This window comes from Podarcis cretensis, assembly GCF_951804945.1.
Source record: "Podarcis cretensis genome assembly, chromosome: 3".
Classification (NCBI taxonomy): domain Eukaryota; kingdom Metazoa; phylum Chordata; class Lepidosauria; order Squamata; family Lacertidae; genus Podarcis; species Podarcis cretensis.
This window is the reverse complement of record NC_137172.1, coordinates 47,576,160-47,592,994: the sequence shown is the minus strand read 5'-3', so window position 1 is coordinate 47,592,994 and position 16,835 is coordinate 47,576,160. Positions and strand designations below refer to the sequence as shown.

The 16,835-nt window shown below is 43.4% G+C and overlaps 1 long non-coding RNA gene across 1 annotated transcript; it reads right to left on the bottom strand.

The window, feature by feature from the left end:
• Nucleotides 1-11,423: 11,423 nt before the first annotated feature.
• LOC307213736 lies at nt 11,424-16,535 on the bottom strand. The gene is made up of 3 exons (XR_013837656.1): nt 16,334-16,535; nt 14,231-14,313; nt 11,424-11,974 (listed from the first exon to the last, which is right to left on the bottom strand). It is a non-coding gene; the product is annotated as an uncharacterized lncRNA (long non-coding RNA).
• Between the last annotated feature and the right edge of the window lie 300 nt (nt 16,536-16,835).

Here is a 16,835-nt window from a genome sequence, read left to right as displayed (position 1 = left end):
GGAACATGCATTATATTTCATTATTTTTATTGTGGAACACTGTGATTATTCTCTTCAAATAAAAGCAGAGTATAAATATCAGTTTAACTAAGCCCTGGCTATGCTACCTTTTGAGGAGATGACACAGGGCATGCAGACATGGGTAGTGGAACTCATTTTTTTTTAAAAAGAAACAACTTCAGGGCTGAAGCTATACCTCTGGATACTGGTACTGAGCTGGAAAAGAACAGTGTTGTCATGGTAGATCGTGAAGAGCAGGAGCTCATCGTGGCTGCCCCTATAGCAATACCACATGAGAGTCCCTAGCCATGCCCCAAGAGGAATTCAAAAATGCAGGCAGCTGTGTTGCTCCATATTTCGTTTCTTTATTTTATTGTGTTTATTACCCTTCCTTTCTTTTGTCATGGAATCCAAAGTGCCACGCATGTGGTTCCTAGGCTGAGCTAGAAACACCCTCCACTTGGTCATTTTTGAACGCTTCTAAAACTGGCTGTTAAACTCTGCAAATCAGATAGCAATAGAATTCATTAAAGAAGATATTGCAGGGAAAAATGTCAGCTTAAGGAACTCATACACACACACACACTTTTAAAAAAGCATATCTTTATATCCCCAACTTTTACCTAGCATAATAAATAGCACAATAACCAATTTATTAGGAACTGCTGGTAGTCATGGAATAGCGGTCAGCATGTCAGACTTTGGCTGAGGAGGCCTGGGTTTTCATCCCTGATTAGCCATGAAATCTGTGGCGTGACCTGCCTTAGGCCAATCAGACTAGGCTACTTCATGAAGGGATCAAGCACCTAGACACACCACCCTCCAAACTGACAACAATTACCAAATACTGCTCCAGCAGATGTTATTATCTGCTGTGGTGGTGGTGGGGAATGAGTCCCTGCTCCACTACAGCACTGTGCAACCTTCAGTCCCATCTCCAATTAAAGAATCTCAGTTGCTGAAAATGGCCTCTTGGTGAGACATCCAAGCCCATTTCTCGTCAGAGCAGACAACACTGGGCTACATGAATCAATATTCATAGGTGTCATGAAGGATGCTTTTGAATGGAAGGGGTGGGAAAGGGGCTCAGGTCACCTTTCCCTTTCTGATGGTTCTCCACTCCAAAGAAGCAGCTCCTGCCCTTCCACAGTTAAAAACATGAATGAACAACATTTTGAATCCATGTGGGAAGCAGCTGTACATCTTTTTGGAAGAGAAACAGTGAGAGGTGGAAGGATAAAGCATGCCTTTCCCCTGGTTTCCTTTTATTTAATATTGCCCCTTTCAAGCTGCTATTCTTTTTGAAAATGATATCGTGTATATCAAGGGCTTTGTCACATGTATTTGCTTGAAGTGTGTAGTCAGGCTCCAACTTGTAAGTGAGCCAGAAAGACAAACAAAATCATCTGCTAACCCTCGTGCCTGATGTAAACATAGGCATTTAACTTGCATTGAGTGTTGTTGTCAGTTTCCTGATGCCTGTGCTGCTCTCTTATATCTCTGAGTTGTAATTTGAACTTCAAAGCAGTAACAAAGACTGACAAGTATATCTATTAACCAGGCTTCACTTTAATCATCTGGATTCAGTTTCTGAACTTTCCAGTACTGTCTCTGCATCAGATGTCACAAGCATTGCATCTTTCTACTACTGAAAAATGTTAAGATAGCAAAAAGGAGAAAGCAAATTCCATTGAGTAAATGCACTTTTCACTGTAGTGAAGCATGGTGAATGAAACGGAGAAGGAAAATACAGGTGGGGAGGGAGGAGCATGGAGTGCTTTCCCTCCCCACCTACATTTTCCTTCTTCATTTCATCCCCATTTCTTCACAACAGCATTTCCCCTCCCCATTTCATAATGTCTTCCTATCAAGCCACTAACCCACAAAGTCCCACTCAAGTATTATGCTGCGTGCCCAGTTGCCTCCTGACAAGCAGACTCCCAACTTGGCAAGAGAGCAGCTTCAGCCTCCAGATAGGAAGCCATGGCGCAAAGGCAAGAGACAGCTTGCTCAGTGGTAAGGAAAGAGAAAGTGTGTTTGTTTGGAGGGAGGATAGAAAGATATGTGTGAATATAAGGAAACTGCCCCAGAGAGAAGGAAGTATCTGCCACCGCAAGCAAACAGGCAGGAGGCAGGGCATGGCATCCAGATCCAAATCTGCCATCCCTCCAGAGCAGGGGTCAGCAAACTTTTTCAGCAGGGGGCCGGTCTACTGTCCCTCAGATCTTGTGGGGACAGACTATATTTTTTTTGGGGGGGGAATGAACGAATTCCTATGCCCTGCAAATAACCCAGAGATGCATTTTAAATAAAAGGACACATTCTGCTCATGTAAAAACACGCTGATTCTCGGACTGTCCGCGGGCTGGATTGAGAAGGCAATTGGTCCGGATCTGGCCCCTGGGTCTTAGTTTGCCTACCCATGCTCCAGAGTGTTGCTTGAGGCAACTGGCTCAGGAAGGCTCAATGGTAGCTCTGGCTCTGGTTCATTGCCACCAGACCCAGGAAGGCAGGGTCCTGACTACCTTCAGCTAAAAATGCTGCTTATCATGTTCAAGGTGCTTAGAAGTCATTAGAATGGGGTGGTGTTTAGGAGTTGCTGGGGGCGACATTTCAGCTTGGGGGGAAATGTTATTTTTGCTACTCTTTGGACTATGTTCTTGTATTCCTTTTGTTAGGCCTCGTTATGAATTGTTAAGTGGATTGTTTAATCAAAGTGTACAGTCTTTTAGTATGAGATGTTTTAATTAATCTATGACTGTTGTTCTTGTTATATCTTGAAATGTTATATTTTACTATGTGCATTTTTATGATGCCGTGAATCACTTTAAGCATGGGTCACCATGCAAAAGCAGCATACAGATAAGCAATGATGATGAAAAAGTGGCTTTGCTAAACCTTGTAAATAAAGGAAAGCAAATCACACTTTTCTCATTATTCAGGGGTTTTGCAAAAATCCAGAAATACTTCATTTCACTTTATGTGCTTTAAAATAATGTCCATATTTTAACTGCATCTGGATTTGGTAACACAAACAGGTAGTTCCAGTGAAGCCTAATCGAAGTCAGACTGGATGTAGCATATGATTGTGTCTGAAGTCTTACTACTGTTCAGCATGCCCGTTTGTATGTTAACAACGATGTCAAGATTGTCCTTGTAAATCATTTATGCAAGGCAGCTCAGTTGTCATCGTTCTCATAGACCATAAAATGAATTTACTCAGACAGAAAGCTTCGTTATCCAAGGCTGCATGTGATCATCTCAAGGCATGCAAAATATATTCCATGTGAGTGCAAGGACAATTAAAAAGTATTAAATCTGTTGCCATCCATTCACATTTTACAGCAGTAACTGATTTTGGAGATATGCAAAGATTTTATCTCGAGCTCTTTTTGATCAGCTGATAATCAGACCTTCTATCATGTTCTTCTTTCCTATTAGCTACACAAGCGGAAAGAGTTCTCTATCCTTTTCATGCTTTTCATCATCTTACAGATTCTTTTCTGGGGCAGGGGCATGGAGAAATACTTGCTTTCAATCAGCCATTTCTATAGTCACTATTAAATATAATCTGTATCACAAAGGAATAAAAACACAACATTTTCTTAAAAGAGTAAAATGAACTCACCAAAGTATGTGTTTTCTCTTTAGCATGAGACATTAATCATCTGCTGCAGCAATCCAAGCATTGCCCTCAATCAAAGATTAGACATACTGTTCACCACACACAGGTCGCAGTTCTTGTTTCTTTCTAATTAAATCTTAGAGTCATAAGCAGCAAATAACTGAGAGATAAATTAGATAGTGGAATCCAAACCACAGCACAAAATTATTGCTCAACTTCTAGAAGAGGCGAGTGGTTGCTTGTGCCATGATAGTTTCTGCTTATGAAGCTATTGGGGCAGTCATCTGCAATCCTGCTTTCAATGCTATATTTTGACCCACAAACACTGTGGGATGATCATGCAGCTTCGTTTCCAATCAGTGCATATTCTCCTGTGACATCCTGATGAAATTCTGCAATATTTCATACCATGAATATTCCAAGTGGTGCTGCTTGAAGCTCCACCACTGACCTGAGCAACTCTCTTCTGCCATGCAGCTGACCTTCGGCAAGAAGCCAGTTCTCCAGGGCCCCATATATAAGGGAAATCATAGCATTGCTTGCAAACAGTTGAAGCTTTACAGCAAAATATTCTATTTGGATGCCTACTTTACAAACCATCTGTTCTGTGGCGTAATATTTTGCATGCACATTCTTGCTTTAGTTCCTACAAACACACACATATATATATATATATATATGTCATTATTGATAGGGTTAAACAGGGGAACCAGACAGATGGGAGTTTACTGGCACATTTTATTTTTCATATTGTGCCAATCAGCTTTTATGAATTATTAGAAGACAAAACAAACAAAAATGAAGAAACACAACCAACTTTAGGCAATTGGCTCTTGTACATGTGTGCTTAGCCATGATACACCATTCCATTCCCTCTCCCACTCAGTTCCCGCCCCTCCCCATTTGTATTCTATGGTAGGTGAGCAACCCCATTCTTATTTACATTGTTTTTGTCCTCCACTGTTGTAAACAAAATCTGCCCTTCTTCCCCTATGGGGTATCCCAGATCCTTAAGTGGGTTCCTTATCGGTAGGAGAAAATAACAGAGGCCAACCAGAGAATATTGAGAAGCAAAGCAGCTAGTAAGCCTGATCTTTATTAAAGCTGTTGCAACAGGGTGCTCCTCTCACACGCAGTAGGACAGAGGAGGACCCTGAACAAAGAATTCCCTGCCCTGGAGCTCAAGACCACCCCTCCATACATCATACATACATCGCAGAAGGGGTGTAATCCCAAGACCACCCCCCACAAACATCATACCTACATCACAGAAAAGGCGGTCTACAACAGAAATTTGAATGTTGTTGTTTTTCCTGTCTGCCAGGTTATCTGATAATGCCTTATCTGATTGCCTTTCCTGGTAGTCTGGCCATTCCTTTGAGATGGTGATTTCCCAATTCCTGAGACGATGGGAAGGTTCCCTCACCCCTTCCCTCCTTGCAGAGAAAACATTTGGTCAGTTTAGGAGTCAAAATGGTTTCAGGACAGTCTTCCTGTGCTGCTCCAGACATGTGGTCAACATATCTATGTACATGCTTGGTTGGTAAATTTATGAACATTTATTATATATATATAAGACCTTAAATTTTTTATTACACCACCACATAACTAGGGTTTCCCCCTAATATTTTTTGTACTTTTTCAAACCTTGAGGTTTTCCTGAACCTGCTGATACTTCTTTCATGTGTTGATGTGGTCATTTTGACTACATAAGCAAGAACACACACAGGGGCATGGCTGGGGGGGGGGCACAGCCCCAGGTGCATTTTTTTAGAGGGGTCATGACCAGGCGCCCCCATGACAAGCTCCCTCATTGGAGCCTGGCTCCGGCACACAAGGGACCTGCTGAGGCAGCTTTCTCACATTCAGCTGCAGCAGCTCTTCTCCTGGGAGAAGCGTGACCCGGGGGTGAAGTGCGGGAGAGGCAGAGGCAGCCTTGCCGCCCCTTTTCTGCACTGGGCTGCGCATGCGAGGGAGCTGCCAGAAAGAAACAAGCAAATATAACCTTTTGGGGTTTTTTTGTGGTGCAAAAAGCCTACATTTTATGTACTAGAAATAACACAACTGGACTTAACAGCATACCAGCCTTTTCAGAGAAGCCATTGGATGAGAAGAGGACCTTAAATATAGGCAACCCTTAGATCAGCAGCTTGGTCCATAGCACAAGTCAGCATGGGCAAACCCTGTGGAATTAACACACAAATAGATGCCCCAGGGCAAAGAGAAGAAGAGCTCATCAAGGGAACTGTGTTTTTGGGAGCAGGGAGCTTGTTTTTGGAACTGAGCACTTTTACTGAGGCAGTTTGGAGGTGTCGGGGATGACCAGAAAGAAGTGACATCAGGGTATCCATTGGCCAGTTGGCTTCCTTGGTGCTCTGCTTGTTCCCATCATCTGGGAGGGAGGGGAATCATATGTCATGATCATGAATGGAAACTTATCCTGTCTCCTGCTTTCATAGCACATGAATATGTATATGCATATACATGTGCTTATCAAAAGCACCATCTGAAGAAAGACACAACTGGGTATGATGGTGGTAGCAGACCCATTTGGGGGACTATGTCTGTCCTGATGACACATCAAGAGGGATGAGGAGGGACCTCATTTAAAGCAAAAGGGGTGCACTGATAAAGGAGAACTGAGCCTGCACTTTCCCACCACCTCACCCTCTGAGTCCATTTCTCCAATCCTAGGTCACTTCTGGTATCAGAGCTCAACTTCAGGGGAAAAATATGTCTCTCTGAAGGCTGTTTTCCTAGAAAAAGAGGTGCTAGAACTCACCATGAACACCAGCGAGTTCTGGCTGAAAAAAAGCCCTGTCTGCCTGGAGACTATGGGAAGGTAAAATACAGATATGCAGTCACATGTAAACACAAGCAAAATCCGTATCCCTGTCAGTGAAATGAGGCCTGTCAGAGTGAGCTTAGCCATGCCATCTGTTTGCTTGTCAACCATCTGCTTTACTCCCAGGGGATGTCATGTATATTGGCCTTACCTAAACCCCACTGAAGTTACTGGAAGAGTTCTGGGAGCCTTCACTAGATTAGAAACAGACTCTTTATAAGCGGTGTAATAAAAATAATTAGGCATATTAAGACAGCTCAGCTAGCTTAGGCCTAAGAGTGTCAATAAATAGACATCGTTTTCTGAGAAACTGGAAATTCCATGTTAGGCTCGACGCCAAATGTTGTGACAGGCAGATCTGCCGGTAAAGTATAATGTTCTTCCCTGCGCTTTCGCATGCCAAACACGCGCATATAGAGTTCTACCACAAACCTACTTAACTTCCATTAGCTGCCCTAAGGAATTACTCATCAATAGTTAAAAGGATTGAGCTCACAGAAACAATGGCTGCTGGTGACTCACCTGTTGAGTCAGAAGGAGTGGTGGGAACTATGTAATGCATCAGACTCTTGGGAATAACGTCTGCTTGATTTATTGCTGAGAATTAAATGAACAAACTGCTAGCCAATGGGACATCCTCCTTTTGCAGACAGCAACTCTGAAACAGCTGCACCAAAGCAAAAGAAGAATAAGAGATATTAAGTTCCCATCTCTTTCTTAAGTGATGCCTTTTATTTGATTTACATTCGCCCAGTCCCCTTAGATAAAGCAGAAATATTCTAGCTAGTAAGCATAGCTCTTATTTCCACTGCACTGACATGTACCGGAACAGCATATAAATCAGTGTGCATGAGTGTAGGAGCAGAAATGTATGCTTATTGTAAAGCCTAGCTGAAATTGCAGAATTTCTGCTGAATAGTCTCCAACACATTCATTCATTCATTCATTCATTCATTCATTCATCTAAGTTGACAGGGACCACTGTTCTGCTCACAGGTTCCAGTTCTTAGAAAGGTTTAGTAATCAATCCCTTTTCCCAGGAAACTTCATTGGAGAAGGTATCTGCCCTACCGGTGTGGGAGCAGTGGTCTTTATATTGTGTTCTGGGGTGACTGAAAACTTATCACAGGATAATAGGTAATAGGTAAAGGGACCCCTGACCGTTAGGTCTAGTCGTGGCCGACTCTGAGGTTGCGGCACTCATCTCGCTTTATTGGCCGAGGGAGCTGGCGTCCAGCTTCCGGGTCATGTGGCCAGCCGCTTCTGGCGAACCAGAGCAGTGCACGGAAACGCCGTTTACTTTCCCGTCTATTTATCTACTTGCACTTTGACGTGCTTTTGAACTGCTAGGTTGGCAGGAGCAGGGACCGAGCAACGGGAGCTCACCCTGTCGCAGGGATTCGAACCGCCGACCTTCTGATCGGCAAGTCCTAGGCTCTGTGGTTTAACCCACAGCGCCACCCGCATCCCTAATGGCTAATAGGCTTCCCTAAAAGGCAGCTTGCTTAGCACCCTACACCTTTGTGTGTACAGTGGTACCTTGGGTTAAGTACTTAATTCGTTCTGGAGGTCCGTACTTAACCTGAAACTGTTCTTAACCTGAAGCACCACTTTAGCTAATGGGGCCTCCTGTTGCTGCTGTGCAGCTGGAGCACAATTTCTGTTCTCATCCTGAAGCAAAGTTCTTAACCTGAAGCACTATTTCTGGGTTAGCAGAGTCTGTAACCTGAAACGTATGTAACCCAAGGTACCACTGTAATGCTTTGCCTAGGGATGTGTTTGGCGTGTGCTTGGTTCACATGAGGCAGTGGTCAGCCCCAGAAGGCCTGGTTGGTGTCCTGTATTATGAGATCATGTACACACTACCTATAAAGCACATTTGAAGCACATTCAAATGTGCACTGCAGTTTACCCTTCCCAGAGTTACAATTCCCAGCAACTCTCTGTCTCTGTCTATATACACAATATGTATTGCTGGATTCAATTAATGAGCTCCATTAGCCCGGACAAGGATGCTTGCTTGCGCAATGGGGCTTTCCCCTCTTCTTCTCACCCATGCCCCCCAGCAGTCAGGAGAACCCCACAGAGGTAACAAATTAAGAACTGATATTTTTCTATCCTTTCAATCAATTCAAAATCAGCTGCCCGAGGAAGCTGTGTCACTCTGCCTAATGGTAGGGCTGCCCCCTCTGAGGTAGACATTTGGGTATTTGTCAGTGCAGTGGGTTGGTAAATGAGAAAGAGTGTTCATTGGAGCCAAACCAAAAACCAGAGAACCAAAATGTTCAGCTTGGATCCACAAAGCTCAAGTTTGAGTCCACCCACATTCGGCTTGGTTCAGCTTCATGGAGAAATTGAGGGATACCACCACCACCACCACCAGTACTTTCCTTGCATTATGTTTGCCTGTGCAACTTCAGAAAGTAACGCTGGAAGTGTTGCCGAGGCAAACCAGTGCACTGGAAGTAATTCAAGACCAGGGCTCCTTTTGTTATCACAGGAGAGGTTTGTATTACTGAAAAAAATGTGAAACAAAGGAATAAGACTTATAAGGTGTAGAACCACAACCAACATATTCCATCTAATTTCCATTGTTCCTTAACTCATGAATTGGACTGAAGTGGTAGCCATTTCAACAAGTGGGACCCCCAATGAAATGTTGCAGGGGGGAGTGTTGCTGTTGAGGATTCCTAACAATCTGTTCCACCCCCCCCCCCTTGTTCCCATTATCTCCCCCTGAAAAGTCAGTCAGTATTCCATGGCCACTGAGTATGCTTGTTCCTGATTGGTCTGTTGTTATTTTTGGGGTACATACTCCATCCCCATTTAGGGCTTTCGTTTGTCTGCCGCAAATGCTCTTGTGCGAGGGTGGTGTCATTTGTTTACATAAATGAAAGCACTCAAAAGCCTGAGCATCAGAAATAGAAGAAATTACTATCATTGGTTCACATTTCCTGTGTGACTTCCTTGAGACATTCAGGGAGGAGTGAGGGGGAGACTTTGCGTAACACTCTGTCCTCGTTTATTTGGCACTGACTGGAATAAAAAGAAATTGTACGTATTTCTATTCCACCTTACTAGGTGGCTTCCAATAAAACGTTAAAAGCAACACAACGATGAAGTAAAGAATATGCTATATAACACCATGGGGGGGTATGCAATAAAATCAATAAAAAGCTTAATGGAATACAAGCAAAAGTACCACTCACGTATTCATGCTGAGATCAATTAGACAAGAAGCATGGAATAATCTCAGATGTATTTGGGGGGAGGGAAGGAAAAGTAATGTGGAATTGATATGATCTGGGAAGAGGCATTTCTCCAGAACTGCCTCTGAATGAACATGGTGTGTGCATGCTGTGTGAGTGCATTAACATCAATATGCATGCAAGTACGCTGCGAAAAAGAAGAGAAGATGCACAAGAGAATGTACTTTACAAACTCCCCTTCCAGCTTTCCTTTGGGCAGCGGAGCCTCTGAATGACGCACGCAGAGACAGTGTTCACTCAGCAGAGCAAGACAGCATAACAGATGGGCTGGCACAATACCTATTTTCTTTTCATTTTTCTTTTTAAAGGATGCCCTATTTAGCTGGGTTTCATTATCTGGGTGGTTTTATCTTCTCCTTTTAACACTTCGTTGGTTTTTTACATGGCAATGAAATAGTAACAAAACAAAGGGCATTAGAATTGGTTCCAGGCAGGGTTATAAATGGAATGACTGGAAGTCACATAATGGAAGAAGACGAAAATGCAGCAGAGGCAGCCTTTATGTGATGGCCATTTTGCTTCCTACCTAAAATATATTTCTTCCATTACATGATGTAGAATAACCATGAATTATTAAATGGCTCGTTCACAACTGGAGGAAACGTCGTTTTCCTGATCCATACTTTGCAGAACAAAGTAAATGCATGTAACAGTTTTAGGGAGTGCTGTTGGGAGGTTACTATCATCAGAGTCTTGGAAGGGGAAGGACAAGATGGCACCCTCCCCCCCCACATGTGATGACCACACTGGCAGCTGAACCCTAGAGAATGTACACACTGCATGACCATGTGCTTTCAGTGTTGGATGAAGGCACCTTTTAGGCACTGCTGTACATACAACAGCACCCCCATGTTGTTTCTGCCCTCCACTATTTGTCAGTCTAAAGCACATTTTGTTGAAATGGTTATAATCAATGTTGTTGTTGTTGTTGTTGTTGTTGTTGGGAATGCACTTAATGTACTTGCTGCATACATGTGCACACAGTGAGTGCCTTCTCCTAAGGAGGCAGAGGTTGTAGAGATGTGCAAACTCCCCTTCACCATCTTCAGCTTGACTGAATGAAATGGGCAAAAACAGGAAGCAGTACAGTAACTTAGCTGTCTCTGTATGCCAACATAAATATCCGCTGTTTATCAGTATATCAATACACCACTTTCCGGCTAGTCTGTTTTTAAAAACTACCCAAAAACTTTTTTAAAAAAGGTGTCAGGAGCCAGAGTGGGCATAGGTCAACAAAATAAATCGTGTCCTCCATAAAAGAGGGCACATGTTGCGGTGAGACCTGGAGACCAAACTCTTGTGTTGTGGGTGGGTAAGATTGGACAGCCACAACACCCGATTGGTAGATGTTGGGTTCAATCTGGCCAATGGGGCGCACTCCAAACGGATTGAGGGACCTATATATACCCATGCAGAGCTTCCTCTTTTGGCTCGTGCATTCGGAACAGCTAAACAGCGTGTCCTCTGTGCAACCGAGAAAGACTTACCCTCAATAGATCGTCTTGGTGATCTTTCCGTTATCTTTCTTTCTTTATCTTTTTATTATTTATTTCCCCCTTCCCTTTTGCTAGCGGGGCTTCCAACGCGGGGCTTCAGCCCCTGAGTGCTCCCAGTTGCGGAGCCTGCTGCTGCCCTCCTTTTCGCAGCGGCTTCTGTCTCCTTTAATTGAGCTTTGGCTGCAGCTTCGGGGCCCCTTTAGCTTAACACGGCCTTGGGCAATTCACGATTGTCGCTGTCGGGGCTCTTTCATCTAGCTTATTACGTTGCTTCGCCTTATGAGAGTTCCCTCTCCTTTAAAACAGCGATTTCTGTGTACCCATTTTGCGTAGAGGGTGGTTGGGAATTTTCTGAGGGCGTAAATCTCCCCTCCCTCTAAGTCTGGCCGCCGTTTTGGGTTCCCTTCTGTGGGGAGAAGTTTGGCCCCCTATTAGTTTTGGCAGGACCGCCATCTTGTTTTGGCAGGAGCGCCATTTTAGTTGGCGGGAGTGCCATTAGTATTGTGTGATTCTGGATTTTCTCTGCCACAGCCTCTCCCCACTCCCAAAGCCCTGTTGCCTCTTCAGCATCTGACACCTCCTTCTCCCAGTCTGCTTCCTCTTCTCCCTCTGACCACCCATTGCTGTCCCATCACCAGTCCCCTGGCTCTGAGCTTTCTTCCCCTGGGGGCTCTCTTGGGGTTTCCCCAGTGGGTGCTACTCACCACTCTTTGCATCCAGCCAGTCCAAGACATCAGGTCTGTGGAAACACCAATCAAAAAGGGGGTGGGGAATAGACAACACTGCTGCACTGTTTGAAAACATGCCCATGTGTGTACAGACAACATTGATAGTAGCTACCACTTTATATGCCATTTTCACACAAAGGTTTGCACAATTACAAAAAGCTATCTAAAGCCAAAGATGAGGAACAACAGAGCCAAGTGGACATACTTAAGGAAGGAAGGATTCTCTTGCTACAGCTCAGGGCCAGCAATACCTGCAAGGGTTTCATTTTTTTCTTCGGCTGCTGAACAGCAAGTGTTTTTCTTCAAAAAAGAAGACGATGGTAGAAGCACATGAATTCTCACATATCTGAGATGCATACATACCGAGGCATGGCAGGTACCCGCTAATTGTACCTTCTGAAAACAACTGACGCTCTTCCAGCTGAATGAAAAGGTCTCTGCCATAAATGTTCATTTTCTATTGTTTTTAAATATATCTCCAGTTATTTTTGTATTGTTTTAAAAACTATTTTAAGATGTTTTTATTATATTCTTTTATTATATGGCAATTCACACATGCACGCACACATTTTCCTTTCACAGTACATTCCTGATATATTTGTTGCAACCACGAGCATGGAGCCTTTCCACATGATTGGAACCACTGAGATAAATTGATTTAAAATGTTATGGCCTCCTCATATGCACATGTGGTAGCTGTTGTGTTTGGAGAAGAACAGCCCTATTTAGTCAATCAAAACAGGACATAATCTTCCCACAGAGCAAGGGGTTGGGATCATGTCTTATGACCCTGCCACCAACTTCATGCATCCATCTGGCTCTTCAGCACAGAGCACTGACTCTCTGGAGACTATTGTGGAAGTAGGTGAAATTGCAGTAAAAATGTAAAACACTGTGCCTCAAAGTGCCATATTGTAGAGGGAAATTGAATTTGTGGAACCAGAGAGCCCTCTAATGGAAGACTGCCCAGGAATTCAGTAAATTGATGGTGTTCAGTACTGTGTGTTAGGAAGGAGGTTTTCTACAGGCCAGAAGAGAGAGTTATCTAGAAGATGAATTAGACAAGAATGAAATGAGATGCATCCAAGCAAGAAAAAAGGATGTAATATGATATATTTTTTTTAAAAAGGCATTAATATTGACAGGTATTAGGACAAAAGTAAGAGAGGCTAACTAAAAAAAAGGAAGAACAGCTGTGTAATATGGGAGACCAGCAATATTTTTGACCTAAGGAAGCAACAAGGACAGCTAGAGGTTTTTAATATGTGGGGGTCAGCAACAAGGGTTTTACATAATACCATGTAATTGTTGTTGTTTAGTTGTATCTGACTCTTCGTGACCTCATAGACCAGAGCACGCCAGGCACTTCTGTCTTCCACTGCCTCCCGCAGTTTGGTCAGACTCATGTTCGTAGCTACTACAGCAGTTCTTTATTCACAATAATTTAAAAAAGACAGATTTGAAGGGAAATCAGAGGCCTGAGGAGGGCCCTCTTTACTAAATTTTTGGGGAAATAGTAATGTAGGAGAAAACAGGAATGCTTGTGCAAGCTTATTTGTGCAGTCTGGACTGAGGAGACTGGGAAAGGATGAGTTGCTGCTGTTGTCTATATTAACAGCATTTCCTGGCACTGATTGTCCCTTATCAAAGTAATAACAGTGCTCTTTAGTCCCTGGGCCAGATGCATGCACCAGCCAGCCAGATTATCTCCTCAGAAATGACAGCGATTGGGTTTGTAACAACAAAGGAAGCATTATTCATCACCCAGAGATAAAGACATGCAAGGCTACATCTGCAACCGTTGTCACACTCATTCTCGCTCTTCAGAACACCCATTCCTGTGTCTTCAGAATACAACCTCCCTCTAGTGGCTGTTCCTTCGTGTTACAATCATTCCCGCCACCACCATTCTGATTGTTCGATCCATGATTCCAGCTGGCTTCAGATGGATGTTAAATAAACTGGTGGCTTAGCTGGCTTTGTGATTCTGGCAGCTTCCTTTGCAGACAAGAGAGCAGGGAGGGTAATGTAATTGTAGCCCAAGTTTTCTTGAGATGATTTTTGGTGGCTTGGATGGTATTGTTAGATGGCAGGGGCTTCTAAGCACATGCAATACTGGCCCACCTTAGATGAAGAGATCATTCCCATGGACTGTACTTCTTTCCTTTCTGGAACCACCCTTCGCTGTGGCCTTTGCCCCCAGGAGCATGGCACTCCATCCTTTTACCACGAGACCCTGTCCCTAGACCCAGTTTTTTGACACCTACCAGATCCCAGGCCTTTTTCTCACCAGTCTCCATGCTGGAGGTCCATGAAGTTCCAGAATGTTGCCTTTCAAGAGCTGTCAACTCTATTCATGTATAAACCAAGGGGTAAGGTTTTAGCACTGAAAGGGCCATGCCATTGTCTCTCTGTGTTTCAGGGCTTCAAGCACTTTTATCTCAGCACATATCAGATTTTATATTGAAGAAGTGCTTGCAGCTTCAGAGCATGGGGAAGTTGGCAGGAAGGGTGGTGGCAATCAGATCTCTTCACTTATGCAACCCTTTTGCTGCAAAACGTAGACGTAAAAAATAAATGTAGTTCTCTTTCATACCCTGGCTAAATTGGCATATACTCAAAATTCAAAATGTTTTTGACTTTTGTCCAATTTATATTCAAAGCTAGCAGACAGGTTGGCTTCCAACATAAAAAATGGCCAAGACGTAACTGTGACATGGCTAATCGGAAAATGATAATCATTATAGCACCCATAATACTAATTGCCCTTGAACTTCTATAGTTTTTGAAGACATTTGGATTCTGGTGTGTTACCATAACTTAGGATACTTCATGTTTTCTGATGTAGAGTCCTTCCTTCCAACAGTGACTTGTTTGCTTTTGTTTATTCATATGTAAAATAGTTTACAGTACAGTGAAGTGGCTCGTTTCCCTCCAGATACTTCAGTTTTATTGTTTTACTTTTTATTTATATCTTGCTTTTCCATATAACATTTAACATGGCTTCCAAAAGATATTACTGATGTTTTAAAGCATGTAAGTCTGTTTAACATGGATTCATTACTTTAGTAGGCCTGGTGGAACGTTCTCTCACAAGAGACTAGGGCCCTGCAGGATTTGACATCTTTCCGCAGGGCCTGCAAGGCGGAGCTGTTCCACCTGGCCTTTGGTCGGGGTTCAGTCTGATTCTTTTCTTTCTGTATAAGAACAAGCATTAAAGAGGCCTCCTAGCCCACTCACAGGTCCTTTATAAGACCAGCGGTAACAGTTGGCCCCAGAGAATATTAACCACTCTCAATTTTACCCATGGACTGCCAGATTATAATTTGCTCTGAACTAATTTTAAGATGTATTTTAACTAACTGATTCCCTGTTTTTATGTTCTTATGTTCTTTGTATACTGTCTTAGTTTCATGATGTTAGCCACCCTGAGCCCAGCTCCACCTGCGGAGGGCGGGGTACATTTATTATTATTATTATTATTACTATTACTATTATTATTATTATTATTATTATTTAAAGGTAAAGGTAAAGGTAAAGGTAAAGGTACCCCTGCCCGTACAGGCCAGTCTTGACAGACTCTAGGGTTGTGCGCTCATCTCACTATATAGGCCGGGAGCCAGCACTGTCCGCAGACACTTCCGGGTCACGTGGCCAGCGTGACTAAGCCGCAGCTGGCGAGCCAGCACCAGCGCAGCACACGGAACGCCATTTACCTTCCCGCTGGTAAGCGGTCCCTATTTATCTACTTGCACCCGGGGGTGCTTTCGAACTGCTAGGTTGGCAGGCGCTGGGACCGAACGACGGGAGCGCACCCCGCCGTGGGGATTCGAACTGCCGACCATGCGATCGGCAAGTCATAGGCGCTGAGGATTTATCCACAGCGCCACCCGCGTCCCTTATTATTATTATTTATTATATGTTAAATGTCAGACATGTGATTGTTTAATTATTTCAGTAGTTGACTACCCTGAAAAGCATGAGGGCTTGAGGAAGTGTCACTACTGTCTTTCTCGTTTTGCTTTGGAAATCTTCAGTTGTCACATTGTGAATCATTGGGGGGCTAATTTGCTACCTTTTATTCCTTCCTTCCTTTCCTCCTTCCCACCCCTTTCACTCTTATCCAAGAGAGCTGCAGCCTTTGAAGTACTGTTTGATCCTTCTAATAGTTTACACAGGAATTCAAGTAACTTTGATGTTGGCTTTCTTACAGAAGGGTGTGAGGAATTCTAAAATAACAACCATCCTCCCTGCCCCCTGCAAAAAAAAAAAAAACACCCGGCAAATAATTTTCAGGTAACAGTAAATGTCATGGGTCAAATAGATAACATGGCTGCAGAAACGCACCAGAACAGAATATACACACTTACGTATTCATCTTCAGAATTTCTCAGTCCTGAGGCCCTGTGGCACACAACTTCAGATAACAATACAATTGAAATCGGAGAAGCCTAGTTCACCAATCATGCTAAAATAGATCCCATTTAAGAAACAGAATTAGAAACACCGTGCTGAAATGTCTAGTCACCAAGTTTTGTAGTTTAGGCAGCTATTTTATTCTCCGGACAGTGATCTGAGGGCCAGACTTTATCTTGCCACACACAATCATGACTAGCAGGGCCCATCATAAAACTGGTGACATCTAGCAGTATTGGTGACATCTTCTATTATTATGCGCCTCATGCTCAGTCATATTACCTACATGTTGCCTGCAGAATCCAAAACAGATAGCATTAAAGTGCGAAATATTTCTAGATCTTACAATTGGAAAATAGTTCCCCCACCTTTACCAATGAAATTGTGGGCAACCTTTTAACTATAAACTCTGGTGGTGTCATAAGGGGCCAGGTCCAAGTTGCCTTGTGAACTGGC